At 38.2% G+C, this 26,921-nt stretch overlaps 1 protein-coding gene and 1 pseudogene across 1 annotated transcript in view; both read right to left on the bottom strand.

Moving 5' to 3' along the window:
* SPON1 (spondin 1) overlaps positions 1-26,921 on the bottom strand; it is a 378,636-nt gene that overhangs the window by 74,085 nt on the left and 277,630 nt on the right. The window lies entirely within an intron of this gene.
* Positions 19,785-20,510, bottom strand: LOC122731331 (annotated as a pseudogene).

The raw sequence follows: 26,921 nt of genomic DNA on the forward strand, positions 1-26,921 counted from the left end.
GTTAATAAGTTTTCCCCTCATTTTAAGCTAAAATCTGCCAGTCTATGACTCATTCTGTCCCCTGATGTGGAATGGAGTAAGTCCAATCTCTCTTCCTCAAGAAAGTCCTTCAAATGCTTGAAGGCGGCTTTCACATCTCCCATAAATCTTTTCTTCTCTGAGCTAAAGATTCCTAAACTTCTCCAACTGATCCCTTTATGGCATGGTTTCAATGATGGAAATAGGACCCTATCTATAAATATGATTACGACAATGCATTTCCATAGTCTACATTGCCTTCCAAAATTAACCAGGAATGGAGCTGATGGAAATAGGGCTCTAACTGCAAATCCAATTACAAGTTATTTCCGCAGTCTATACTGCCTTCCAAAATTAATCGGGGAAATCAACGGGATGGAAACCTCATACGTTCACAGTCTATTTTGAGGCAATTATCAAATGTCCTCCAAAGAACAATAAGCTTTCCTGAGCAGATACCACTCTAAATGAGGAGTGTTATTGTTTCTGACAGCCCATATTAATACTAAAATAGTAATCAGGCCCAATAAACTTAGTCATTTCTCCAGTCGCAGCCAATACAATCTGGTTCCAGAATCATATTTTGATGCAGGTTTGGAGATCACTTCATCTTCCTTCTGTTGATTTGTTCACTTGTGAATTTTCCTGTTCATTAAACAACAAGCACTTTCAAAACTGAAGTGAGCTGCTAATGAAATAGTAATTTATTTGCATATGGAGATTCATTGCTTTTCCTCAGGAAATTTCAGGCCCAGGCATTTTACCTTCAGCCTTTCTAGCCTGTTATTCAAACCAAGAGTTAATTACAAAGACACTATATTTCACCAGCTCCTTCAATTCAGGGGTTTCACAAATCTTTTGGACAATTAAATCACCTAGCCTTCAGTGAGCTAGGCCTCTACCCAAATATGTAATGGAGATAGAAACTTCCACTGAGATGCTTGCAAATTAGGTCAAATGAGGTTCCCACAAATTGGCAGCTCTAAAAATAATACACTGTGTCAATGAGTATGACTGGTTTAAATCAGCTCTACTAGGTGAGGTCATTTTCATGTATTAGCCCCTATTTGCTTTAGGAGAAGTTCAAAGAGGCAATGAGGGAGATGGCCAATCTTGTGAGGGGCACTTAGAATAAAAAATGTGTTATCTCTTCAGGGTATTCATGTTTTCTCTAGCTTAGGGGTTCTTCATGTAGGGTCTCTGAATATGGCTTTATCAAATGTTTTGATAACTGTATTTCTATGTTATTCAGCTTCTTTTGTAATTGTATGTATTTTATTTTAAAGCATTTAAAAAACTTATTCTAAGAAAAGGTCCATAGACTTCAACAAGCTGCCAAAGGGATCCATGAAAATGGAAAAAAAAGTTAAGGGCTCCTATTTTAAGCTTTGATAGCATCATCCTTGCTTGTCAGTTATAGCTTCTGGATTATTAGGAGCCTGATAAAGGACTGGCAGCCTTTGGATTGCATCTTCTTTCCTGCTGTCCAGACTAGTTTCTTCCTATTTTCCCTGCTGCAAATGAGATTACTCTTTCCCTTGCTTAAGAATTTTCTTAATTATTGATACCTTCAGTCCCTGCCTCAAACAGGATATGACACTAATCTTATTTTAGGCAAACAAATCAAATCTGAAAGAATTTGAGTGACATGACCAAGATCACAAGTTAGGGGCAGATCTAGAAATGGTAGAGTATTATTACTTTATTACACTCAAGGATAACCCATTAGTCTAGTGTCCTTTTTACTACAACATACTGACTCCCTAGTGCTGAAATCTGTGTGAGACTGTTTGGAGACAGAGAGAGAGAGAGAGAGAGAGAGAGAGAGAGAGAGAGAGAGAGAGAGAGAGAGAGAGAGAGAGAGAGAGAGAGAGAGAGAGAGAGAGAGAGAAACAGACAGACAGAGAGAGAGCTCAAAAAGAACAAGAGTTAGTGAGCACAAGAAAAAGAGAGCAAGAAGGAGAGACCATGAGAGAGTGAGAGCAAGAGCTAAAGAATGAAAAGCTACTCATGGTAAAAAGGACATGGGATTTGTGGTCAGAAACCTTCAAGGCATATCCTCTATTCTACAAGTGATGCCTTGTAGAAATTATCTTACTTCTCTAACCCTCAGCTTCCCCATTTATAAAATAAGGGGAATACTAGAGGCACAACTTACCTCATCGACTTGTTATTAGGGAAATACTTTGTAAATGTCAGTGTGCTAGAGAATCCTGAGCTGTGGTGAGGACAATGATGATGATGACCACAATGATGATGGTGATGATGAAGCAAGACGGTAAAATTAGAAACATGGAAGTGTACTTGTAAGAGATGAAGAGCAGGAAGGAGAAAGTATTTGTAGCAGATTGAAGAGGATATCTGCATTTACCTAGTTTTGTTTTCAAACATTACCCTTGAGGCAGAAGAATCTCTGTTCCAGAAAGATAGATCAAATAGCTTCTAGCGGCTCAGTTGAATGCTTGAGTGTTAGAAGGTTGAAAGAGGTCTAGGGGCATAATAAACATGCAATTTTTCCCCATCAAAGTTCATAGACCCCTGAAATCTATCCATATGGACCCCAGGCAAAGAATCCTGTGGTGAGATATTTATCTTTGTTTTTCTACATATCTAGACATCTCTCTCTCTCTCTCTCTCTCTCTCTCACACACACACACACACTCCCTTCACAGGAACATAGCACAATGGGACATACATACTCAGCCCAAAGAAATGCACAAGCACATTAGCCATTTACACATAAACCATAGGGGAATGTAGATGCCCCAGATGATATCATTTATTTGTCCAAGCTGCCATCCTGCTTACAGCTGGGAATGTAGATGCTGTGAGTTCAGAGCAGTGGCAGAAAAGAAACTGAAAATAAGTAATCAAATCTTCTCCAAATCAGTCCCTGAAAGGGAATGTCTGACATTAAGGTGAGATAGCTGTTTGGTAAAGTGGAAAGCAGTGTGGCTCATCACAAATGAGTGTAAGGGACTGCAGAGGCCATCTCACTTAACCCCTTTCATTTTACACATAAGAAAACTGAGGCCTAGAGAAGGGAAGTGAGCTGTCCAAGATCACACAGCTAGTGAGAGGAAACGCGCTTTTCTGATTCCAAAGCCTGCATTGTTTGTATTGAACCATGTTGCTAAATAGCAACAAATAGTTAAAGAGTTGTTAAATGCAATTCCATTGTAGCAGAGTCAAAAGTCAATTCATTTGAATGTAGAAAATCAAGGCAAAAACTTTCATAGAAAATCTCTCAACATTGATTGAGTTGGAATATTACTCTGGGGTAGGAAAGGATGAGTTGGTTGACTTTGAAAAACAAGGAAAGACTTGAAATTGTGAAGGAAGATGCTATTCACCTTCAGAGAAACAGAAGACAAGTGGAAATAATCATGGTATGGTCTTACATATATGTATGAGAGTATATGTGTTTTTATAGATATCTATGTATATATGCACATACATACACATATCTATCCATCTGTATCTCCATGCTTAATTTCATCCTTCTTTTGGGTAGGGGGGGAGGGAAAAATAAAGTCAAAAGTACATAGTAGATGGGGCAGCTAGGTGGCACAGTAGATAAAGCACTGTCCCTGGATTCAGGAGGTCCTGAGTTCAAATCCAGCCTCAGACACTTGACACTTACTAGCTGTGTGACCCTGAGCAAGTCACTTAACCCCAGTTGTCTCACACATAAAAAAGTACACAGCAGAGAAGAACAGAAAACCAACAAGGAAGCAAAGAAAAGCTGGACAGATCTGAAAACAATGTGTAGTATTTATTATATAGGTTTTCTTGAGATGGAAATGTATTGTTTTATACTGAATCCTCTCCTATGTTCTGCTGTGTAACATGATAACTTTTCTCCCTTTTCTTATTTTGTAGTTAGGTTTAAAATAAATTGTACAATTTACACAAAAAGCCAATCCATTTCAGAATGGCAACAAAGGCATCATATAGCAACTTTCTCTGAGCTCTTGTCACAGCTTTTCTGCATCCTGTCATCAGTACCATTGGACACAACTGGACACTCTTGTGGGGCAGGGAAGGGACCACTGTATTCACAGTGCTCAGTTAAGCTTTTAAGAAATTATATATACTTAAATGATCATAGATTTAGAGATAGAGGAAACCTTGGAATTCATCTAGTCTAACATTTTATAATTGAGAAGATAGGCCCAGAGAGGGCAAATAGCTTGCCCTCAGTTACTCAGCTAGTGACAGGTAGCATTTGAAAACATGGCCCTTGGTTCCAAAGTCAGTATTTTTTCCATTGTGCCAGGCTCCCTTGCCTATGACTTTCCCAGTATAGTAATGGAATCCCTGATCCAGGAGCTACAGTAAACCAGCTGCAAAACAAAAACTATCATCCTTGATATTTTGAACCATATTTGGAAGGTGGTTCCATAAGACTATAAGAAAAACAAGGATAATAGTGGAAAGTAGAATACATTAGGAAGGGGAATACTAAAAAGGGAGTGTGCATTATTTTGGGGGGGGGTGAGGCAACTGGGGTGACTTGTCCAGGGTCACACAGCTAGTAAGTGTCAAGTGTCTGAGGACAGATTCGAACTTAGGTCCTTCTGACTCCAGGACCAGTGCTCTATCCACTGAGCCACCTAGCTGCCCTGGGAGTGTGTATTATTAATAAAAGTAATAATTAGGGTTATAGGAAGAGGATTATTATGAGAAAATAGGCTGCTTTTGTGTGAACATTATGTTTCAACTGGTAGTACAGGAAGCAGTGTGGTGTAGTAGAGGGTCTTGAATTTGGAGTCAGAAGACTTGAGTCCCATTCTTAGCATTGTAACTTGCTACTGTATGACACTGTGAACTTAACATGACAACTTCAGATTCATCATCTATAAAATGAAGAGTTTGGGCTAAATGACTTCTAAGGACCCTTCCAACTCTGTCACTATTTGATAACAGGACAACCGTAGAATTCAGCTTGCAATTGTCAGCACAGAGTTCTTGGCAACCAAACTATGTACAGATTTGTTAAGGCAATAGCCTAGGCAGCCTTGTCCTAGAAAAAATTAAAACAGCTGTAAGATATTCTTCTATTTAAATAAGTCACACACAAAAGCACTTTATTTGTAGAAGGAACAAATTAGAAATTATGGGTTCACCCATCAATTGGAGAATGGTTAAAGAAATTATAGTTTATGAATATAATATAATACTGTTGTACCCTAAAAATGACAAAAGGGATAGTTTCAGAGAAATCTGGGAGGACTCTTATGAACTGATGCAGATTAATGTGAGAACAAGGATAGTGACATACAAAATAAGAAAAACATTGTAAAGTTAAACAACTTTAAGTATTTTTAAAACTCTGATCTGTGCAATGAAACAACACCAATTTCAGAAGACTGAAGATAAAATAGACTATCTACCTCTTGATAGCATTAGATGAGGAAATTATTTTTTGAATGGTCAATATATCACTTTGTTGTTCTCAACCACGTATATTTGTTAATAGTATTTTACTTTCCTTTAAATGGAGGATGAAGGTTGAGGGAGAGAAAAAATAAGTGCTTGTTGATTGAAAAAAAATTGAAAAGTAAAAAAGTAACCTACAGAGCACTCTACCCAAGCTATGCTCAGAAGAATGGAAAATAAGGTTTCTCAAGATTCAGAATGAAAAATATTGCCTTCTAAGTTGCCTTGAGACCCTTACCTTATTCTGGATATGTAAGAGGGAAGAGAGACTAGGAGAGGAGCAGAATGTAGGTTAGAGTATTAAGGTCATGGTAGGGGAAGATGGAAGGTTTGGGAACTGAAAGGCTTGGCACCCAAACCTCCCAGTGCTACAAGTGTACCCTTCCCCAGGCCCGTTCACATAGAATTTGTACAGTTAAATTCTCTCTTATAAATAAAAACTAAAACAAAGAATGGGAAAGTGAAATACAATGGATATATATATATATATATATATATATTTGAGGAATACCTATACACATATATGGATATATAGATATAAATATAAACATAATATATACATATATCTTTATATTTATATATTTATATACAACTTTTGGTCTTTTTATCAGTCCTTTCAAGGATCAAATATTTCTGATTGTTAGTAGCCTATACATGGGTGTTTCCATATTAATTCTGTCAGTCAGTATAAAATAGATGTGACAGTGTTAAAATAATTAGACTCCTTAGTTTCCTTCAAAACCCATTTCTGTTGCTGACTCCTATGCAATGAAATGGTCATCTTGTGGAGGGGGGGAGGGGAGGAATCATATCAGATAAAGTTAAAAAGCCATCTAGTCTAATCTCTTCACTTTAGAGAAGTGACCATGGTCACAAGATGAACCAATAATGGAACCATGACTAGAACCCAAATCCTCTGATGACTATCTGAATGTCCTTTCCACGGCTTTGTCACAACAAGTTCTTTATTCTCAAGCAGCACATCTATCCTCTATGCCATATAACAATCTCGAAATGCAAAATGTACAGAATAAAAGGCTTAAAAGTTTGAAGATTCATCTTAGCAAAATCTTTTTTCCATGTCGATTTTAATTTACCATTTAAAAAAATCCAGGCAGTAAGAGCTACTGTTCTGAATGGAACCGATTATTATTATTATTTTTCCATTGTAAATCAGAAAGATGTGAGCATTACCATTTGCAGAAAAATGTGTGTGATATTTAGGGAATTACTGAAACAGCCTGATTCCATTACTGCTGTTATCAGGATGATACACTTTTCTGTATAGAAGTGTCCTACTGTGAACAAACCTGATAACTGAGGATGAATAAAGAAAGAGTGACAGAGTCTTATCAGAACAGCATCAGGATTGTGAAAACTCAGAATGAGCTGATGCTGGTGGTGAATACTAAGGACAACAAAAGGCTTTAAGAAATTATTGGGGTCAAGACAAAGATCAAAGGGGATAATACCAGTGATGGGCTAATGGCCTCTAAGGTTCCTTCTGGATCTAAACCTAAATTATAGGATCCAAAAGAGATATATAAAAAAGGCAGAACCTTATTTTTTCCCCAAGAAGAATGGTCTTTGGAATTGGAATGGTAAAACAAAACAAAACACAGTTAAGGAGATGAAACCCAAATGATGGTAAAAGAGCAACTAAATGGGTTTCAGATTCTCTAAACCCTAAATGGGTTTCAGATTCCCCAATCAGAAAGGCAGTATAAGAGTAGTGTAAGGGCTAAAATTCTATCTATACTGTTTAAAATATCTAATGAGTGGTCACCAATAAATTATAAGCTTTAACAAGAGTTAGACTTTAAAGCATTTATTAAGGAGGAAAAGAATTTGGTGAAGAGAGAAAGGCCTAGATTCATCTATCTATTAAAGGGAGAGAGCATTCCTAGCTCTGCTCTCCACCAGAGTCCACATGAAAGAGAGTCAGCCAGCTCGCCAGCCTCCCCCTTCTTCCTCCCACATGCAAGCATCATTTCCTGATGCCAAAGAAAAGACTCATGGCCCTGTCCTCAGAGGCCCTCTCCTCATGCTGGAGCTTTCCTACAGTAAGTCTCCAGCAGGTGGCATCATTCCAATCGTTACAGTAGGGAAGGGCAAAAGTGTTGATCTTCAGAAAGGAGAAAAGAATGGAGTTTTCAAATTCTAGGTCAGTGAACTTAAGTTTGATTCTTGGCATAAACTGGATAATGCATTACTCAAGGGATAGTTTGTAAACATTCAGTCAACAAATATGAAGCTCCAATTGTGTGCAAATCACTGTGCTAGATACTGATACAACGCAAATTAAACAGCACTTTGTATTTTGGAGAAATGACTCCTTTACAAATAAATATAGAGCTTGAATAAACCTGAATTGAGATCAGAGAGAACATTAACAACTGGAAGGATGGGATTGGTACTTAAGCTACACTTTGATGTAGGCAATGATTCTGAGGTAAAGATGAGAAAGAAGTATGTTCCAGACATGAGGAAAGGCTTATGGAAAAGCATGGAAACAGGTGAATGAAAGGTCAAGTTTAGGAAATAGCTAGCAATTCAATTTGGCTGGTATGTTGAATTTATGATGGAGAGTAATATGAAATAAAACTGGAAGAGTAGGTGGGAGCCAGATTAGGAAGGGCCTCCATTCTACCTCATGGGATTTGGTTTTTTGTTTTCCAGGTAATGAGAAACCCCTGAAAGGTTTTGAGCAAGGGAGTGTCATTAGTCAACCCATCCTTTACAAAGATGATTTTGGCTGTTATCTAGAACAGAGATGTCAAACACATAGCACGCTGCAACACTCCTCAGTGCTGACAAGAACCAAATTAAATTGAACTTGGGCAATATTTAACAAAATAAATAAAAACACAATAGAACACAGATAATGTTAACATGTGGTTTTTAAAAAGTCAATGTTTTCTGAAGAGATTCTTATATATGGTTTAGTGGTCTCTGTTTCTGAGTTTGATACCACTGGTCTAGACAATCAGTTAAAAAAGACAGAAAGGGCAAGCAGAAACACTAATTATTGAGCTATTATAGCTATCCTGTAGAGTAATAATGAGGAATTAAAATAGAGTTATATGAGTAGAGAAGTCCATATATAGAAGTGATGCTATGAAGATAGAAGCAATGACTTGGTAATAAATGTGTGTGTGTGTGTGTGTGTGTGTGTGTGGAGAGAGAGAGAGAGAGAGAGAGAGAGAGAGAGGAATATTCTAGATTTCTCTGAGTTTAGAGAACTGGGTGATGCTGGATTGTGGTACCCTTAAAAAGATTCAGAAGAGGGACTGATATATGGGAAAGATAATGAGTAACATTTTGGACCTATTGAATTGGTCCATCTAGGAAGAAATATCCACTTGGTAAATGACAATGTTTGATAATAGGCTAGGAGAGAGTCAAGTACTGAATATGTTAGTAGGAGTCCTCAGTATAGAGATGACATGATCCTGGGAAAGCTGATTTTTAGGAAGTGAAGGTTTCACTCTTGGGGCAGAAAAATCCCCTAGTTTTTAGTGAAAGATCAAGTAGCCCATTGACATTTTAAGAAAGAGTACTCTTTCTGTTAATAAGTTGTTGGGTTTTTTTTTGTTTTTTTGGTGGGGCAATAAGGGTTAAGTGACTTGCCCAGGGTCACACAGCTAGTAAGTGTCAAGTGTCTGAAGCCGGATTTGAACTCAGGTACTCCTGAATCCAGGACTGGTGCTTTATCCACTGCGCCACCTAGCTGCCCCTCTTTTGTTTTTTATTAACATTTTTACATTGCACAAGGTCTGGACTGAGTACTTCATCCAATACCTTAGTGCTAATGAATGAACCCAAAGTAGACCATCATTTGAATTCATCTTCATATTCTTCTGGATTCATTTTGAAATAATGAAACCCTCAAAGCCTAATGTTATTAAACCATTCCATTATACTCACAGTATGTTTAAAGGGCTATCTTGGTTTGAAAGCAATGGGATAAACATCACTAGGATAAAAGGCAATTATGATATTTGCATCTCTATGAATGACCTTGTACAGATCTTATTCAATTAAAGTAAAATCCTCAAATGTATATCTACATTGCTTTAATAATAAAAGTCTAATTTCAACATCAAGTTGCTCTCATATTGAAATAGGAAAAATAATCTCTGTCATAAACAGGGTGTGCAGCTATTTTGGTTGCAGTCAGTAAATAGGGCAAAGGTTATCAGTTTCACCAGCTCCACTCAGCTCTTTTCAGTCTCACTCCCAGGTGGATGTGCATGGCAATAAAGACATTTATGGGATGGGGGTGGGATGGGAGGAGGGATAAAAAAAGCCTTCTTACCCCAACTCTACCAACTCCTTCACAGTGAAAGCCCCAGAATGATTTGAAGGGGAATCTAGGCTATAAACAGAGAGGTACAATAGGACTAAAAAAAGCATTTCAAACTGTAACTCAAGTAAAAATTTAGTCTGAAAGATTCCCATGAACAGGGGCTGGAACATAGAAAAACAATCCAAGCTTGTGAGTTTCCACTGAACTTTGTTGGCTAAGTGAATAGCACCTGGGAGTAGGACTAGAGATGAGCATGCTTCCTGATGGGGTGAGGCTCCATAGGAATTGTACTTCAACAGATGGCAGCAGAGAGCAACAGCAGATGAGGAAAAACCCAGAACAGCAGCAGCAGAGAATTTTATTGTTTGGTTGTGTCCAACTCCTTGTGGCCCCACTGGGGATTTTATTGTCAAAGATATTGAAATAGTTTGCCATTTCCTTCTCCAGCTCATTTTATAGGTGAGGAAACCAAGGCAAACACGGTTAAGTAACTTATTAAGGGTCACATACCTACCAAGTGTCTGAGGCCAGATTTGAATTTAGGAAGACAAGTCTTCCTGACTACATGCCCAGGACTCTATCCACTATGCCACCTAGATGCTCCTTCTTCCTAGGAGAAAACAAGGGGGGCAGATAGGTGGCACGGTGGATAAAGCACTGGTCCTGGATTCAGGAGGACCCGAGTTCAAATCCAGCCTCAGGGGCAGCTAGGTGGCACAATGGATAGAGCACTGGCCCTGGAGTCAGGAGGACCCGAATTCAAATCTGGCCTCAGACACTTAACACTTACTAGCTGTGTGACCCTGGGCAAGTCACTTAACCCTCATTGCGGGGGGGGGGGAAGAGAGAGAGAGAGAGAGAGAGAGAGAGAGAGAGAGAGAGAGAGAGAGAGAGAGAGAGAGAGAGAGAATGAGAGAATGAACAAGGACCCCAACTCATTGAGGAAAACTGTCCTGGCTCTGTGAGGAATCAAGAAGCAGCACTGGAGATGTTGGTTGCCCTGGCCAATCGAGTTCCCAATACATATGTCCTTACCCCATTTGGCATGGTGATACATGGAAGAGTTTACCCCTTCTGTGATTTGGGGGAAATGTTTGTGTGGTAATATTTGTAAAGTGCTTAGCACAGTGTCTAGCACATAGTAGGCACTTAATAAATCCTTCTTTCTTTCTTTTCCTTCCTGCTGTTTAATTAAATGTTCTTTTCTTAAAATTAATGTATTTCCTGGTTGATTTAATAAAAGAAACACAGTGGGGACTTCTGCTATGGTTTTGGATGAATACACAATCCCAGTGTGCCTCATACCTGGGTTATTTTACTGGGTGCCCAAGTTTGACAGGGCTTTATGTGGCATATTGTATTCTACAATTATTTATTAGTATTTATTATTATATCTTATCCACGACCTCCAAAGGCAGTCCAGGACATTTTGAGGTAGCTCTAAGTATAAAAAGACATTTCCTTATACTGAACCAAATTTGATCTCTTTGTAACTTTAGACTTCTGAGTCCCACCAGAAGTTTAATCTTTCTTCTATATGACTGTCTTCTAAAACTTTAAAGAAGCTATTATGCTTTAGTCTTCTGTCCCCAAGGCTAAGCATCACCAGTTCCTTTAACCTTCATGCAGCATGCTTCTGAAGTCCTTCATCATTCCGGTCACCCTCCTTTGGGTGCTCTTCTGCTCATCAATTTCCTTCCTAATTAATGTGCTTCCCCAATATTTTTTTTTAAATCAATATTCCAGATTTTTTCTGATGAGGACAGAATGCATTGGAATTCCCCCTTTCCACTTTCCTCCCAGTACTGGACACTATGCCTCTCCTAAAGCTTTAACATTGCATTAAGAGGTGTTTTTTGTTTTGGCTACCATATCTCACTGATGATTATGTTGAAATTTCAGTCACTTAAGTTCCCAGGTCTTATTTTAGATGGATTGCTTTCTAATCATACTAAGCATCGTATACCTCTGAGGGTTTTTAAAAATTCATGTACCAAACTTTACACTAGCCCTATTATATTCATCATATTTGATGTATTCCAATGTGTTAGCCTCTCAAGATCTTTTTGGATCCTGACAGTCATCACTGTGTTAGCTATTCCTCCCAACTGTGTCCTCCACAATCTTTATGTGCATACCATCTGTATCTTTATCCAAGTTAATCTGGCACGATCCATTCTTGACAAAGCCATGGCAACTATTTGTGATCACGACTTCCTTTCCAGATGTTTGTTAACCATGCCTTTAAAAAATACTGTAGAATTTTTCCAGGAATGGAAATCAAACTTACTAGCCTAAAATTTGCAGCCTCCATTCTATTTCCTTTTTGGAATGAAAACATTTTATCATTTTGTAAACCTGTTGTACCATTTTCATTCTTTCAAGGATCACACACAATTATACAATTATATCTTCCTGTTTTTTCAGTCTCTGAGAATGTGGATTCATCTGAGCCTGGTGACTTGAATTCTTCAAGTACACGTACATCCTCTCATTCGATTTTCTAACTTATCTTGAGTACAAACTCCTTGTTAGCCATTTTTGTTCCATTTCTTTTCAAGACAAAGATAAGTCAGAGAAAAGAGAAATATAATAAATTTTCATAGATATGCCTTATTATCATGGTTATCATCCCAAATACTCCAATTCTTTCTTTGATCATCTTCTTTTTTTCCAACAATAAGGGAAAACAGAAACACCTCTTATTTTCTTGAGTGTTCCTGGACAACCTCAGTTCTTTCTGAACACTCCTGACTATATCTAAGTTGACTAGGTTTTACTTCCATAAACATATCTATTTCCATAGCTTTACCTTTTCTTCCTCATCAGAATTACTTCTTATTGAATCTTCAGAATTGACACAATTTCTTTTTTGTGTCCCTACAGTTGACTTCTCAGTAGAAATCAAAACCACAGTATTCTACCTATTCCTTTCTCTTAAGCTTTTGAAATCTGCCCTCTCCAAATTCAGGTGGCATATCAGTTATCCCTGGATGTGTTGTTCCCTCTTTGGAGTGGTCATTTTCTCCCAAATTTCCCATTATTTCTACTTCACCATTGAGTTTCCTCTTGGTTTTAAGAATCAGATGCAGTAAAGAAATTCATGGCATTTTTGCCACCCTTTGAAAGGTGAAACTTCCATTAAGGCAAACCAAGGAATGATTAGCTGCTTTGTTTGGGTCTGAGAGAAAGCTCTAGCAAATGTCCAGGTACTTGAAGTTCCCTGTCACTCTTATAAAATGTGTCCACTACAAGTTCATTATCTGTTTTCCAAAGTCATCTATTTCCTCCTTCTGTCTACTGTGTCACAATATACTATAATGACAATATTGCATTTGTTTTTACTTCTATTGATTTTCACTCACTTCACTGTCTACTATGCTAGTCCTTCTCTGCTTCCAGGATTTTCTCATGATTACAAAGTCTTAATGTAAAATGTCTAGGTTCTTCCCCCCCCCCTTTAAAAAACTTATCTTTTTAAAATTAGTCATTTTCTTTACAAACCATATTCCAGTCATGGATTGCATTCTGTTGAATGTTAGGTCAAATTTGACTCCTTGAATGAGAAGTTTTGCTCACCTTGTTTGTTACTCAATCTTCTTGAATTTGTGTGTAGATACTTTTCAATTCAAAACTGGTTTATCTATGGAAAAAGAAATAAGGAGCATCCACTGACCCTTGAAGCATAAAATTCAGAGAGTATGATAGTGGATAACTCTCCAGAAAGTGGGCGGAAGAGGGATACAGGGGAAAATCTAGACGGTGTGGGGAAAAAAAGGATGTCTCCTCTTCTCTTTTTGATATTAGTTGGGAAATCTGTGTTGTCTTGTATCAAGGTAGGCCCAATTGGTCCAGGAGTAGAAACCCACTGCCATCCTTCTAATAGGAATGTTTTTGTAACAGGCATTTTTCGGGTTATTACTGAGCATTGAGAGAAATAATTTCCTATTATATTAATAACTAATTATTGAATTAGGACTAAAGTTTTACCCCTTATTTCCTCATTCGGGGATCAGTCCATGTAGGTCACTTAGTCAGTCTCTGAAGGACACTGATGATACCTGCCCTGCCCAAGATTGCCCCATCCAACTAGAAGACCTTACAAACAGGATCTAATCTAGGTGAATTCTTGCCCTTATAAATTAAATCTATGCCCTTGCAGCACCCCATTGGAGATTCAGTTTATGAAGAAGAAAAGCAACCAGAGTGGTCTGGGTAAAGATGGATTACTTTGTTCTGACTGGTGTATGCAGCTGAGTTGCATGATCAAGTCACATTCTTAGCAGGAGGAGCTGAAGACTTTTAGCCTACCTCCTTATTAATATGTCCACTTACTCATTAATTTTAACCAACTGGTGTTGATTTTCACTTGTCAGGGGCATCCCTTTTTCCAAAGATATTTAAGCATTCAGGGATCTCCATGGTTTTATCTTTGGTGACCAAGAGAGACCACTGACCATAAATTTAGTAATTATTGGCTAGCTTAATTAATAAATTGATTATTAATTACCAAGAAACTAAACATGTCCCCCAATAACTCATGTGTTCAATAATCTTCATCAAATTTATTTTTTCTCTTTCTAGCAATATTGTCTTACAATATCTTACAATGTTATCAGTGGGCTCTCTCTAAACATATAGTGGGGTTCATCCAGCCAGCAATCTATTGTCCATTCCTTCCAACCTATAAAAATTGTGGGGTAAAGAGAGCACTGTTCTGTAATAGGAAAAAGAAATATGGCCACAGATTTTGAAAGTTAAGAGTACCCCTCATTTTTGGTGAAAAAATATGGGTCATATCTCCTCAAAAGTTCAAATAATCCACTATTTTTTTTGCAGGGCAATGAGGGTTAAGTGACTTGCCTAGGGTCACACAGCTAGTAAGTGTCAAGTGTCTGAGGCCAGATTTGAACTCAGGTCCTCCTGAGTCCAGGGCCAGTGCTTTATCCATTGTGCCACCTAGCTACTCCATACTCCACTATTCTTAACAGCTATCGCTATCCAGATCAGAGATTCTTAACCTGGGATCCACAGAAGGGGTCTGTGGATAGATTTCAAAGGGTTCAGGAACTTGGATGGGAAAAATATATCTTTAATTTCACTGACCTTTGGTTTTCTTTGTAGTCTAATGTGTTCTATTCAATGCATTTAAAAATATTATTCAGAAGAATCAAAAGGCACTATATAAATCCTCCTCCCTCTCTTTCTTCTTCTGTATATACTTATTTAGGTACTAATGTCACTCCAAATAGAATAGAAACTTCTTCAGGGTTGAGAGTATTTAATTTTTGTCTTTATATTCCCAGCACCAAACAATGAAAGTTGACTCATTTTATAGAAAAGGATATTAAGCCTTAGAGTGGAAAGCAAGGCCAGAGAAAGCTTGCATTTGCTAAAAGAATATCCAAGTTCCTTGAACAACTGTAGGAGGTTTGCTTATTTTGTTTGTCACCAATTTAGGCAGGTTAAAGACAATTTCTCTAGTTAATAAGATTATCACTTTAGAGTTAAAAGAGACCTAGGATTCAAGTCAGCAGCATTTATTAAGCACCTACTACATTCCAGGCATAGTGCTAAGGCTAAAGTCACAAAAAAAGGCAAAAAGTAGTCTCTGCCTTCAAGGAGTTTATAATAATGTAAGAAGTCATCTTGTTGCACTCTCACTTTTCAGATGAAGAAACTGAGAGCCATAGAAAATTCAGTGACTTGTCAAAGTCATTGGCACAGGTAATAAGTAGAAGAGCTGCAACTTGAACTCAAGGCCTTTGATTAAAAGTAAGTTCTCAATCCATTGCACCACAGGTTTAAAAAAATATTGGAGCTGCCATAAACCCAATACCTAACTAGTATTCTAATTGACACTGTGATTTTGGGGTCTGCTGTATATCATGTAAAGGGAAATTTAGATAATTCTACAGCCATTTTAACATGGAGATGCTGATATCAGGATGAAATAAAAAGTAGAGACTTGAATGGTATAAGTTTACTGTCCTTAGTCATTGTTTTGTTTGGTTATCCGTGGGTCAGTGTTCATTCGGATGATTATGAAGAGATTAAGCTGCTTGAAATGACATTTTTCTCCCTTAATGGAAGAATAAATAGAGAAATCCATCATACTAGAGCCAAAATAAATCTTAATCCAAGTAAGATTAACATAATTAACAAAGAGAGTGGAGAGGAGGGGACAGGATGCTGGAGGTCTCTGAAAGTCAAAATTTTTCTTTTTTCAGACCAGCCAGGGACAAAAAAATGTTCTCTGGCAACCTCATCTGCTTTTTCCTGCACAAAGTGGTTTCTAACCCTTTCTCCACATTGTCATCTACTTTGGACACAGGGTTGCATTTATTAATCAAATATAATCAGGCCCCATTTCAGAGGAAGAACAAAACTTGCTTGTGGTTCGCTTCCAAGTTGGGTTCAGGGCAGGTCACACTGTCAGCCTTTCTCTTCTCTACCATCTGAGCACTAGACATAGGGGCAGGATAAGTCAAGGCCATTCGGTAGTTTTCCTTTTCCCAGGAGTCCCTGAAAGGGCCTCTGCACTAGCGTGTTCCTGGACATTAAGACTGTGTATAGATATTTTCAAGTAGTAAACAGCAAAAATAGGGTTGGGGTGGGGAGGATGAGGAATATGTCTACTGCTTGGGGCAGATAGTATAATGATAATTGGTAATAGAGAAAAAAACAAAATGAGCAAATGTCATAATTTTTTTAAAGGGAGATACGGAGAGACCATCATGATAAACTGATAAATCCCTGAGCATGATTTTGACCATTAATAAAACTTCATCATAGATTACTAAAATAACCATTTAGAAAGAGAAGTAATCACTACAAGCCAATAAGGGTTCACTACCATAAATCAGTTCAAATTGCATGCAGTCCAAATTATACTAATTTCCTTTTTTATTTTGACAAATTTACTAGACTGCTTAGGGACTGCTCTGGACATAGTGTGTTCGGATTTCAACAAGGTATAATAAAGTTTCCCATGCTACCCTTGTGGATAGGATGGAGAAACGGAATTTCATGAGAGGGACAAGTGGATATGGAACTAGTCAAATGGCCGTACTTGAGGGGGTACAACTAGGTAGCACAGTGGATAAAGCACCAGCCCTGGATTCAGGAGGATCTGAATTCAAATATGGCCTCAGACACTTGACACTTACTAGGTGTGTGACCCTGGGCAAGTCACTTGCCCCTCAATGCCCTGGAAAAAAAAGAAAAAAAAGAAAATGCCACAGGCCTTCCATCCTTTGTCCTATCCCATCTAATAGTTTTTTAATCAATGACTTGGATGAAGACACAGAAAGTTTACTTATCAAAGTTACGAATGACACAAAATTGGGAGAGATAAATAATATATCTGATGACTGATATGGGATCCTGAGATATTGTCACAGGCATGAGTGATAAGTCAAATTTAATGAGATGGAATTTAATGAAGATCAGTGTTTACTCTAAAGTCTCTTGAGCATGGGTTTAAAAAATCAACCATACTATACATAAATATAGGACTGATCTCTAAGAAATATACATAAAGAAAACTTTAGTGTTCTAGTTGAATATGAGCTTAATATGTATTAACATTAATGTATGTATGAAAATGTAGTGTTGCTGCCCTAGAGACATTAAATAGAATTACTTATTAGAACAAGGAAGGCATGAGATTCCTAGCGACTGAGGCTAGGCAACTTCTATCCAGCAGTAGCAGTATGAAGGAAAAAACTGTTCAATCCTGAGTAGAAAGGAGCCGGATCCATTATCTCTAGTGAACTCAATATATCCTTAGTTCTCTGCCCCATGTGTAAATTCTCTTTCCATCTCTAAGGTGTTGACTCATCCTAATGGAGTATTAGAGAGGATGCCTCACACATGTACTTCCAGAGGAAAGTGGTACTTACTGTGCTTCTGGTCTTAGTTATCTGAGGCTTACTAGGAAAGGGAGCAGGGTGGAGATCCAGCAGAGTATCTGTCTAAACAGCCAGTGATCAGGAAATGTCCCCCAAATTTAGTCGCATCTTTGAGAACATGAACCTAAAGTCATCCTCTTTCGCTTTCCTTAAAAGGTGTGCCCATCTTAGCCTGTTGTAAGAAGGACTATATCCCCGGAAATAGAAGTTTTCACATAATTTTCTCTTCATTATGTTTTCTCTGACTTATGTTTTCTGATTTTCTATGAGGATAATCATATAAACTAGGTATGTATTTGTTGAAAAATCATACAGATTCACTTGAGTAAAGGAGATACGAAGAACATTCTAGGGTAAACCCTCTATCACATTTGCTTATGTGACTATTTAAAAATTAACATCAATAATTGAATTTACAAAAGGAGGTTTGATCACTGACGGGCAAGATAGATGAGGAAGTGTTTCATGGTGAGAGCTGATTATAAAGTGTTGCTAGTAATTGACACAAGGAATGAATTACCTGAAAAGTCTGAATAGGTGAGTAATCAGGTGCCTGATGCATGATGAAATCAATAATTAGGAAGGTAGTAAAAATGATTTCAGCTCTGATAATGTAGGAACTGTGACTAGTTTCTGAATAGCCTTGAATACCAGTGGGGAGGCTAGTGGCTATGGTCATGAGTGCTATTATAAATCAATCTCTGTTCTAAACATGTCCTCTCCTCCTACCTTCTACCCTTGGAAATAATCACGCAACATCACCAATTAAGGCTTCCCTGATTGTGATATCAGACGTGGGGAATAAATGGAAAACGTCTTAATTTCAATTCAATTCAATTTATTAAGTACTTCTTATGAGCCAGGGACTGTGCTAAGCATAGAAAGAGAGTCCTTGCCTTCAAGGGGCTTACAATTTTTCCCCCATACATTGTTATAAAATCCTTTTATTAGCCAGAAAATCACACTTACTTTGATTAAAAGGACGGGATCTGCTACCCCCAGCAGAAAATAATACATTTTATAGAAAGGTCATTTCCTCTTTTCTCCCTCCCCATTACAAACTAGAAAAAAATCCCTGCTGTCCCTCCATGAATCTTTATAGGCCATAACCCTCAGTGGCCCTGTGTCCCTGTGGTACTCTAGGCCACCTCAGCTCTCTTGCTGTAGGATAAAAATTATTAAGTTCCAGTCATCGCAGTTGCTGGGAACACACACACACACACACACACACACACACACACACACACACACACACACACACACATACACACACACACACAGATGAGGAGCAGAAATTACTATCTCCCTAAACACACTCCTCATTCTATTCCCTAGGGTCTCTGGCCAATGGGAGAAAAGGGAAAAAATGGTTGACAGAGGGAATAGAAGAATTGAGAAAATAGACTAAGAAATTTTGGAGGAAGCAGCTCCAAACTCTCCTCCCCCCAAAAGGCAGTTAGGAGTCTTTGTCAAACCAAAAATGATTTCCCTCAGACCTGAGAAAAAGAGAGATATCCAACTGGGGGGAAAGGTGGAGAGGGAAGAGGTCAGAGGAGATGAATGGCAGAGAACTTCTTAAATCCCTGCAAACTGCAGTAACCTCTTTACCCTTAGGTACCCCAATTTTATCTCCTGGGCAATGACTAAGCTAGCCCACCTCCCTTAGCAGCCAGCTGTACGAAGTTGGAGATGGAGAGAAAGACAGGAGACAAAGAGGATGCCCCTGACCCTCAAGGTTTCCCCCAGGTCCCCTCAGTCTTTGGGTGGGATGTGCAGGGCAGAATCCTCCTGCCCTCAGCTTGCAGAGGGAAGGGTGAGTCTTGGACAAGATGGGGAAGTGGAAGGACCCAGGGCAACAGGGGTTCCTCAAAGGGTGGGGACAGATGGAGTTTCAAACCCTCCAACCATTGACCGGCTGTACCCTGGTAGCTCCCACTGTGGCCTAGAGAGCAAAGGTCAAGAGTGGACAAAGCGAAGCCCCTGAGCATGGGGAAGGGGATTATACAGAGAAGAGTAGCAGGGACGCTAAGGTGGGAGTGGGGCAGGGCTCAGTCTTGGATAGTGGGCAGGCAGGTGATCAATCCAAGTGGTTAGTCCTTATACTAGAGGCTGCGCTGGATACTTCGGAGGGAGCCTCCAGCTGTGATGAATGCCCAGATCCCCACGGATAGAGTAACTGCATAGATGGGCAACAGGCTGGCTTCATACCAGGGATTCAGAAATGTCAGTCCTGAGGTCAAGAGGTGACAATAACCAAGCCCAAGGCCCAATATCCTCTCCTTTCACAGGCATAAAAAAACACAATCCCCCAAAAGGTATGAAGCAAAATGATGGCTGCTGTCAGAAATGCTGAGGTTAAGAAGTAATAGGGTGAATCTCCATGAATAGCAACCACACCTGGACCAAGTGCATCAGCTAAGATGTTGATAACAGAAAAGACACCACTGATGATGCCGAAAGATAGACCAGAAACATAGGCCATCTGTCGGATGGAGATGGGAGATCTTCCGTCCTCACTCGGCGATGCTAACCCCTCATCTGCCTTCTTAAATAGCTTGTAGTAGGCAAATCTGAAACAGCAGCACCAAATGAGGAGGCCATATTGGAGTCCGGTGTCTGACTGATCAGTCACATGGACCAAGATGAACCAGACCACAAAGGCCAAAAGAAGGGAGACCAGCCAAAAAAAACAAACAAACAAACAAAAAAAAACGCCCCAGTCACCAGGATGATGACCCGGAGGGGTCCCCGGCCACCATGACCAGAAAAGGCGAGAAAGCCGGGCCGAACGCCACAAAAGTACACCCAAAAAAGACCGCGACCCCCATGGCAGGGCCTTGGGGGTGGGCTGGGGAAGGTGGGGATGGGAAGCAAAGGGAGGACTGGGACCTACAAGGGAAGGGGGTGGGGGGCAGCTGGCCAATAGTGGGGGGTCGATTTCTGCCCCAGTAGGGGCACAGCACAATGTCACCCCCAAGCCCCGGATAGGGGGGAAGGGGAGGGGGGGGATGGGGAGGGGGGACACTGAAGCCCCAGCAGCAGGTCCGTGCGACTTCCCCTACCCCTACAGAGGCCAAGTTGGGGACATCCCCAGGCCCCAGCCCCATTGCCCTCCCTTCTTGTCCCCACCCCCAAGGCCAATGGTGAGATGATAGAAAGCAGAGCTTACAATTTAATGGAGGGAGAGAACAAACCAAAGGAAGTTGGGGAAAGTTGGCACCAGGCGGTACCTAACAGACGCATCTTGTTCCATGGAGTTGAAAGAGGCAAAACTGCAGACACAAAATGGTGTCTTAACAAGACAAACCTTCAGCAAAACTGATTAACACAGCCAAAAGATATGATGTAATGTTCCACACCTATTGACTCCCTACCTCTGCAAAACAGCAGGAAACTGGAGAATTTTTAACAGCTCAAGGGTAGGCCATGCCAAAACAATAAAATGGCAGTTCTACCAAAATTAATTTACTAATTTAGTGCCATGTCAATCAAAAGATTATTTTATAGACCTAGGAAAAGTAGTAGATTTCATCTGGAGGAACAAGAGTTTAAGAATCTCTAGGGAAATAATGGAAGAAACTAGGAAAGGAAGCAGCATTGCAGTACAAGATTTCCAATTAGACTAAAAACAATAATCATCAAAACTACTTAGTATTAGTTTTAAAATAAAAAACAACAGAGGTAGAAGGGCATAGGTTCAAATTATCAGAAACAAAGGAATATAGTAGCATAGTATTTAATAAACTTAAGGATCTTAAGTTTAATCATTTAATAATGATTCAGTAGTCTTCATAAAGGTTCTGAGAAAAATAAAAAGCAATCTAGTAGAAATTAGATTTAAACCAACATGTCACATCATCTGCCACAAAAAGCTCTAAATGGATACATAATAGGTATCATAAATTAGAGAAGAAAAAAATACATTTTGCAGTTATGGATGTTGATTAGACCCTATGAGCCAACAAGGGATAGAGGCGAACACAGAATATAAAATGGATAAATATAATTATATACATTTTTAAAAACAATTTTTTGGGTGAGGCAATTGAGGTTAAGTGACTTGCCTAGGGTCACACAGATAATTATAGACATTTTAAAAGGTTTTGCACAACAAAACTAATACAGATAAAATTTGAAGGGAAACTTAATTTTTTTAGACTTTGTAGCAAGTTTCTTTGATAAAAATTTCTTATCCAATATATAAAGAACTAATTCAAATTTATGATAACAAAAACCATCCTCCAATAAATTAATGGTCAAAGGACATGGACAGGCATTTCTGAAAGAAAGAAATCAAACTATTAAGTACTATATGAAAAACTGCTCCAAGTCACTAAAACTTAGAGAAGTACAAATTAAAGCAACTCCAAGATTCTACCTTATTCTCATCAGACCAGCATAGATGACCAAAAAAAAAGAAAGATAGAAAGAAAGAAAGAAAAGAAAAGAAAATGGCAATTTGTTGCAGGGGCACTGGGAAAACAGGTTGGTTGATCTGTGTATTGTTGCAGTCATTCTAGAAAGCAATTTGGAATTATTGCCAAAAGGTTATTAAACTCTGTATATTTTTTCATCCATTAACATGTTGATATTCAAATAAGAGGGGAAAAGGACTTATATATGCAAAAATATTTATGTCAGTTATTTTTGTTATAACAAAGAAGTGGAAACTAAAGGGGCAGGGCTACCCATTGTTTGGGGGAATGACTGAACAAATTATGGCATATGGATGTAACAAAATATTGTTGAATAATAAAAAAAATGACAAAAGCAATGGTTTCAAGTAAACCTGAGAAACTTGTATGAAATAATGGAAAGTGAAGTGTGCAAAATGAGGAGAAAATTTTATATAATAACAACCACAACAACTCAGTAAAGATAATTTGGAAAGACAATCCTGATCCATGCAATGAGCAACATAACCATGATTTGAGGGACCAATGATGAAGCTACCTCAAATGAACAATTCCTGAAACAGAAAAAAAAAACACTGAAATTTATAATTTCAGAGCTGTAAGCCACCCCAAGAACTTCAGTTTTCCTCACTCATGTGTCTTTTTGGCAGGTTTCCGTAAATGTATGTTTACTCTCCTCAACTAAGTGTATAGGTGAAAAAGAGTGACAAAGGTATATGGGTGAATTGTGATGTATTTATTACCCATACAACTGCTGTAAATATGAATTCCTATTTTGTCATTATTTTGTGTTATTAAATAAATGTTTGTGGTTAAGAGCTAAAAATGCTATTATTGTGAGTGACTGATTGTATAAACAGAAACTCACTGGTAGGAGCTCAAGAGCTATAGTGTTAAGTAGAGAAAATATTTTCCCTCACAATAGGGTTATGCCTAGAGTTCTGAGAGAGAATGAGTGTAACTTTGTGGTATTTGTATTTATCTGAGAACCTAGACCTTCCATTGTGACCACTTCTAACCAAGAGAATGAATAGGCATCCACATGCCATGTTTGAGATGTGAGATGCCACATGACATCTATTATACATGACAATTCCATTTTATGTTCTCCATTATGTAGGGAAATATTAATTTTTGGAGCTGTTTGTTGAGTTCACAATTTAAAAAAAAACATGAAAAAAGTGCCTTTCTCCAACTTTTCCTTCCTTTTTAGTCCTCTCTGCAATTCATCCTACAGGCTACCACTAGCTTATTCTTATATAGCATGACGTTGTCATGTCCCTACCCTGCTCAAATCCCAATAAAACTTCAACAACTATAGGACTATATTCTTCATGAAACCTTCATGAACTCTTATTGCTTTAGCTCACACCAACTTCCCCTTTCTCTGAACATCTATAACACTTGCCATCTATACAGTTCACTTCAACATTAGGAACAATATGGGTACGACTTTCTACTATATCATGCTGCCTTCAGTTTGCTTTAGGGGGTAGAATTAAGAGCCATGTTGGAAAGTTTCAAAAAGGAAGGTTTTAACTTTCTATTTGGAAGTAATGCCTGGAGGTTAATGGTGTCCAGAAATGTAATGGGCTTTTTTGGGAAATAGCAAATTTTCTAATCCCAGAAAGCTTTTGTCACAGACTGGATGATGACTTGTGGGGGATACAAAATAAGTAAGGGTTGAATGACCTCTATTGTCCCTTTGAGCTTGGGCATTTTGATTTTATAAATACAATCTTATTGCATTGAAAATGTCACCATCACAGATTTCCTAAGGAAGTGTTGTGGTACAGTAGAAAGACAGCTGTATCTGAAGTCAGGGTCCTGGTTTCAAGTCACAGATCTGCTGCTTACTACCTGAATGGCCTTGGGTGCAGTGTCTAGCCATCTGGGCCTCAGTTTCCTCATTTATAAGAATAAGGAATTTGGGGCAGCTAGGTGGTGCAGTGGATAGAGCACCGGCCCTAGAGTCAGGAGTACCTGAGTTCAAATCCGGCCTCAGACATTTGACACTTACTAGCTGTGTGACCCTGGGCAAGTCACTTAACCCCAATTGCCTCACTAAAAAAAAAAAAAAAAAAAAAAAAAAGGAATTGTACCAGATAACCTCTAAGGTCCCTTCTAGCCAATAATCCGTGATCCTACATTCTAACCAATTCTCTAGATAACTTTCTGACTCTGGTGTGAATCCATCGATTCACTCAATCAACATTTTACATGCTTACTATATAAGAAACACTTTGGAAATGCACTGAAAAAATGATAGTTTGCATCTATTAAATGTATGTTATTTGGTTTTCTCTATGCTGGTTATTTATTTGGTGAATTGAAAAAACATCAATGTGAGTTGCAGGTGACCAATTTGCCTATCCTGTTTTAAGTCACTTATGCATTTAAACAAAGGAGTCTAGTTTCTTAAGAACAAAATCTATCATTACTTGGAGAAATTTTGCCAAGCCTCTAGATAGGAGAGTGTTAGGAGCTAGTAGCAAGTTAAATCCTCGTGTAAACGCACTCCAGGTTGAATCAAACTGAGAAATAGACAAAAACAAAATGGGAACATAAGTATGTTTTTAAGCTTTAAGTATTTAGCAGAACGGATTTAAATGGTTTCTCCTCTCCTGGAGTAGCTGAAAATAATCCCATAATGGTTTTAGAATAAGAGGGCTAGGATTCAAATAGCAGCTTTGTTACATATGACCTCTATGACATGATTTTCTTCATCTACAAAATGAAGAGGTTGGAATATATGTGATCTTATGAATTAACTGTTGCTTTACAACAGTAAGGAGCAATGGACAAGCAGGTTAGTAATTAATGTCTTTGACTTGTGTGTTTGTGCTATTTTTCCCAACCTAGGGGCAAAAAAGACTAGATATGGTTTTGCTGGGGATACACCACAGACATTGAAGATGCTATATCTTAGATCTCTTTAAAGAATCTTTAAAGAAAAAAAATTATGGATTCTTGAGTGCATACATTACTTCTTGGGCTCTCTGATTTCATGTCTTTTTTTGACCTTTCTAGCTTATGGGTTCTTCAGTACTTCCTTGAACAATATCTTCAGTTTTTGAAAGATGCTACTTTCCATACCATGAAGAATTCCTCTATCTTGCTCCCCTAGCAACCACAACTTTGTTGATAGGCATTATGCATTCTTCTCTTCCATTTATTATAGCTCAATGGAATGTGTGATGATGGTATTGAATCAAATTGCAATATTCAGATTCCAAGGCTATGTATAAATCTAGTAGCTAGGTTACCCTTTCGTAATTATCTGTGTTTTGAGACCAAACATACATGGTAGTCAACCATCTGCCATCTTCTATTCCAAGTGATAACTTGATCTTACAGTACATTTGGGGAATATACATCTTGTTGCACAATGATCCATCCCTTAATGACATTGAAAATGTACTTTTCTCTTTCTGGGCATGAAATATGAAGATGCTTTTCAGTGATGCTGGTTTTATGTCTACTCTCCAGTTATTGCTCTGGGTATTTAAAAGCAGTTTAATGATTATGTGTGAGCAGCTGGGTTTGTTTATGTGTCCAGGGTTTTGCTGACTGTAAGCCATAAATTAATTACCTTGCTACAAAGTTGATTAGGTAATATTAGTATGTAAATATCCCAATTAATTATCCTCTTGGCAGTGAAAATACAGTCTTAAAATCTGTTTATATTGCTATGGTATTGCACATAAACGATTTTCCTTACTCTTTCAAATGTAAGTACAGTTATCAGATTTTGATCATTACTAGGCTAGCTTTAAGGTGATGAATATTTTTGGTCATTATAATTCTTAAGTTGTAAAAGGGTTGTATTATTTGTTAGTGGAGATTGGGGTGGGCAAAGGTAGTACCCACATCAACAAAATTGTATATCCCTAAAGTAATGAAGTGTCAAGGTATCTTATTTTGACCATAAGAGTAGATTATCATGGAACACTGTATTAGAAAAAAAAAGCTCCTGAAAATGAGGCAGAGATAGGGCATTTGTCAACTTTGCAGATGATAAAAGCTGGGAGAGATAACAAAAATAATGTAGCATAGAATCAGGATCCCAAGGGATTTCAGATGGCTAGAATTATGGGCCAAACTGAACTAGATGAAATGTACTAGGAATAAATGTAAAAATTCTATTTGGGGGTTCAAAAATCAATTCACAACTTTAGTAACTGAGAGATGTGAAACAGGTTCATAGAATAAATACACATGGTATGGGGTTGGTTTTTTGGCTTGTTTTTTTGGTACTTCATACTCAATGAATTAATGGTGTGATTTGCAAGCCAAATAAAAGGAAAGTGATCTTTCTTTAATATTTATACTTTAATTATGTGATTGCTACCTCCACTGGCCATAGCCTGCAATTCCTTTATAATTTAGTTGCATACAAAAAAAAAGAGTGTGATTGTTGATGGGGGTAATGTTAAAAATCTAATAACCATTCTCTTGCTAAAACTGCTCTTGCTATTGTATAGAATAGTGGAACAAGATCACATGAGGCCTCAACAGTATTCTCACCACAATATTACTCAGCTCCTTTTATGCTTGAGAAAGTAGACTCTTGTAGATATTTACCTCACTCAGGATATATGATAAAACCTAAGAAATAATATGGGTTTTGAACCATAAATTAGATGACAGCAGATTAAAGAGACTCAAAGGAAAGAGTAAAGGAGAAGAAGAAGAATTAAAGCAAAAGTTGTTAACAGAGAATATACAAAGCAGACCTGATCTTGAGCCTAGGCTTTCTGATTCAGTCAGAATGAAAAGCAGAAGTTTATAGCCATTGGCTAAAAAGGCTGATTGAGGAAAACT

This window comes from Dromiciops gliroides, chromosome 6 (assembly GCF_019393635.1).
Source record: "Dromiciops gliroides isolate mDroGli1 chromosome 6, mDroGli1.pri, whole genome shotgun sequence".
Lineage (NCBI taxonomy): Eukaryota > Metazoa > Chordata > Mammalia > Microbiotheria > Microbiotheriidae > Dromiciops > Dromiciops gliroides.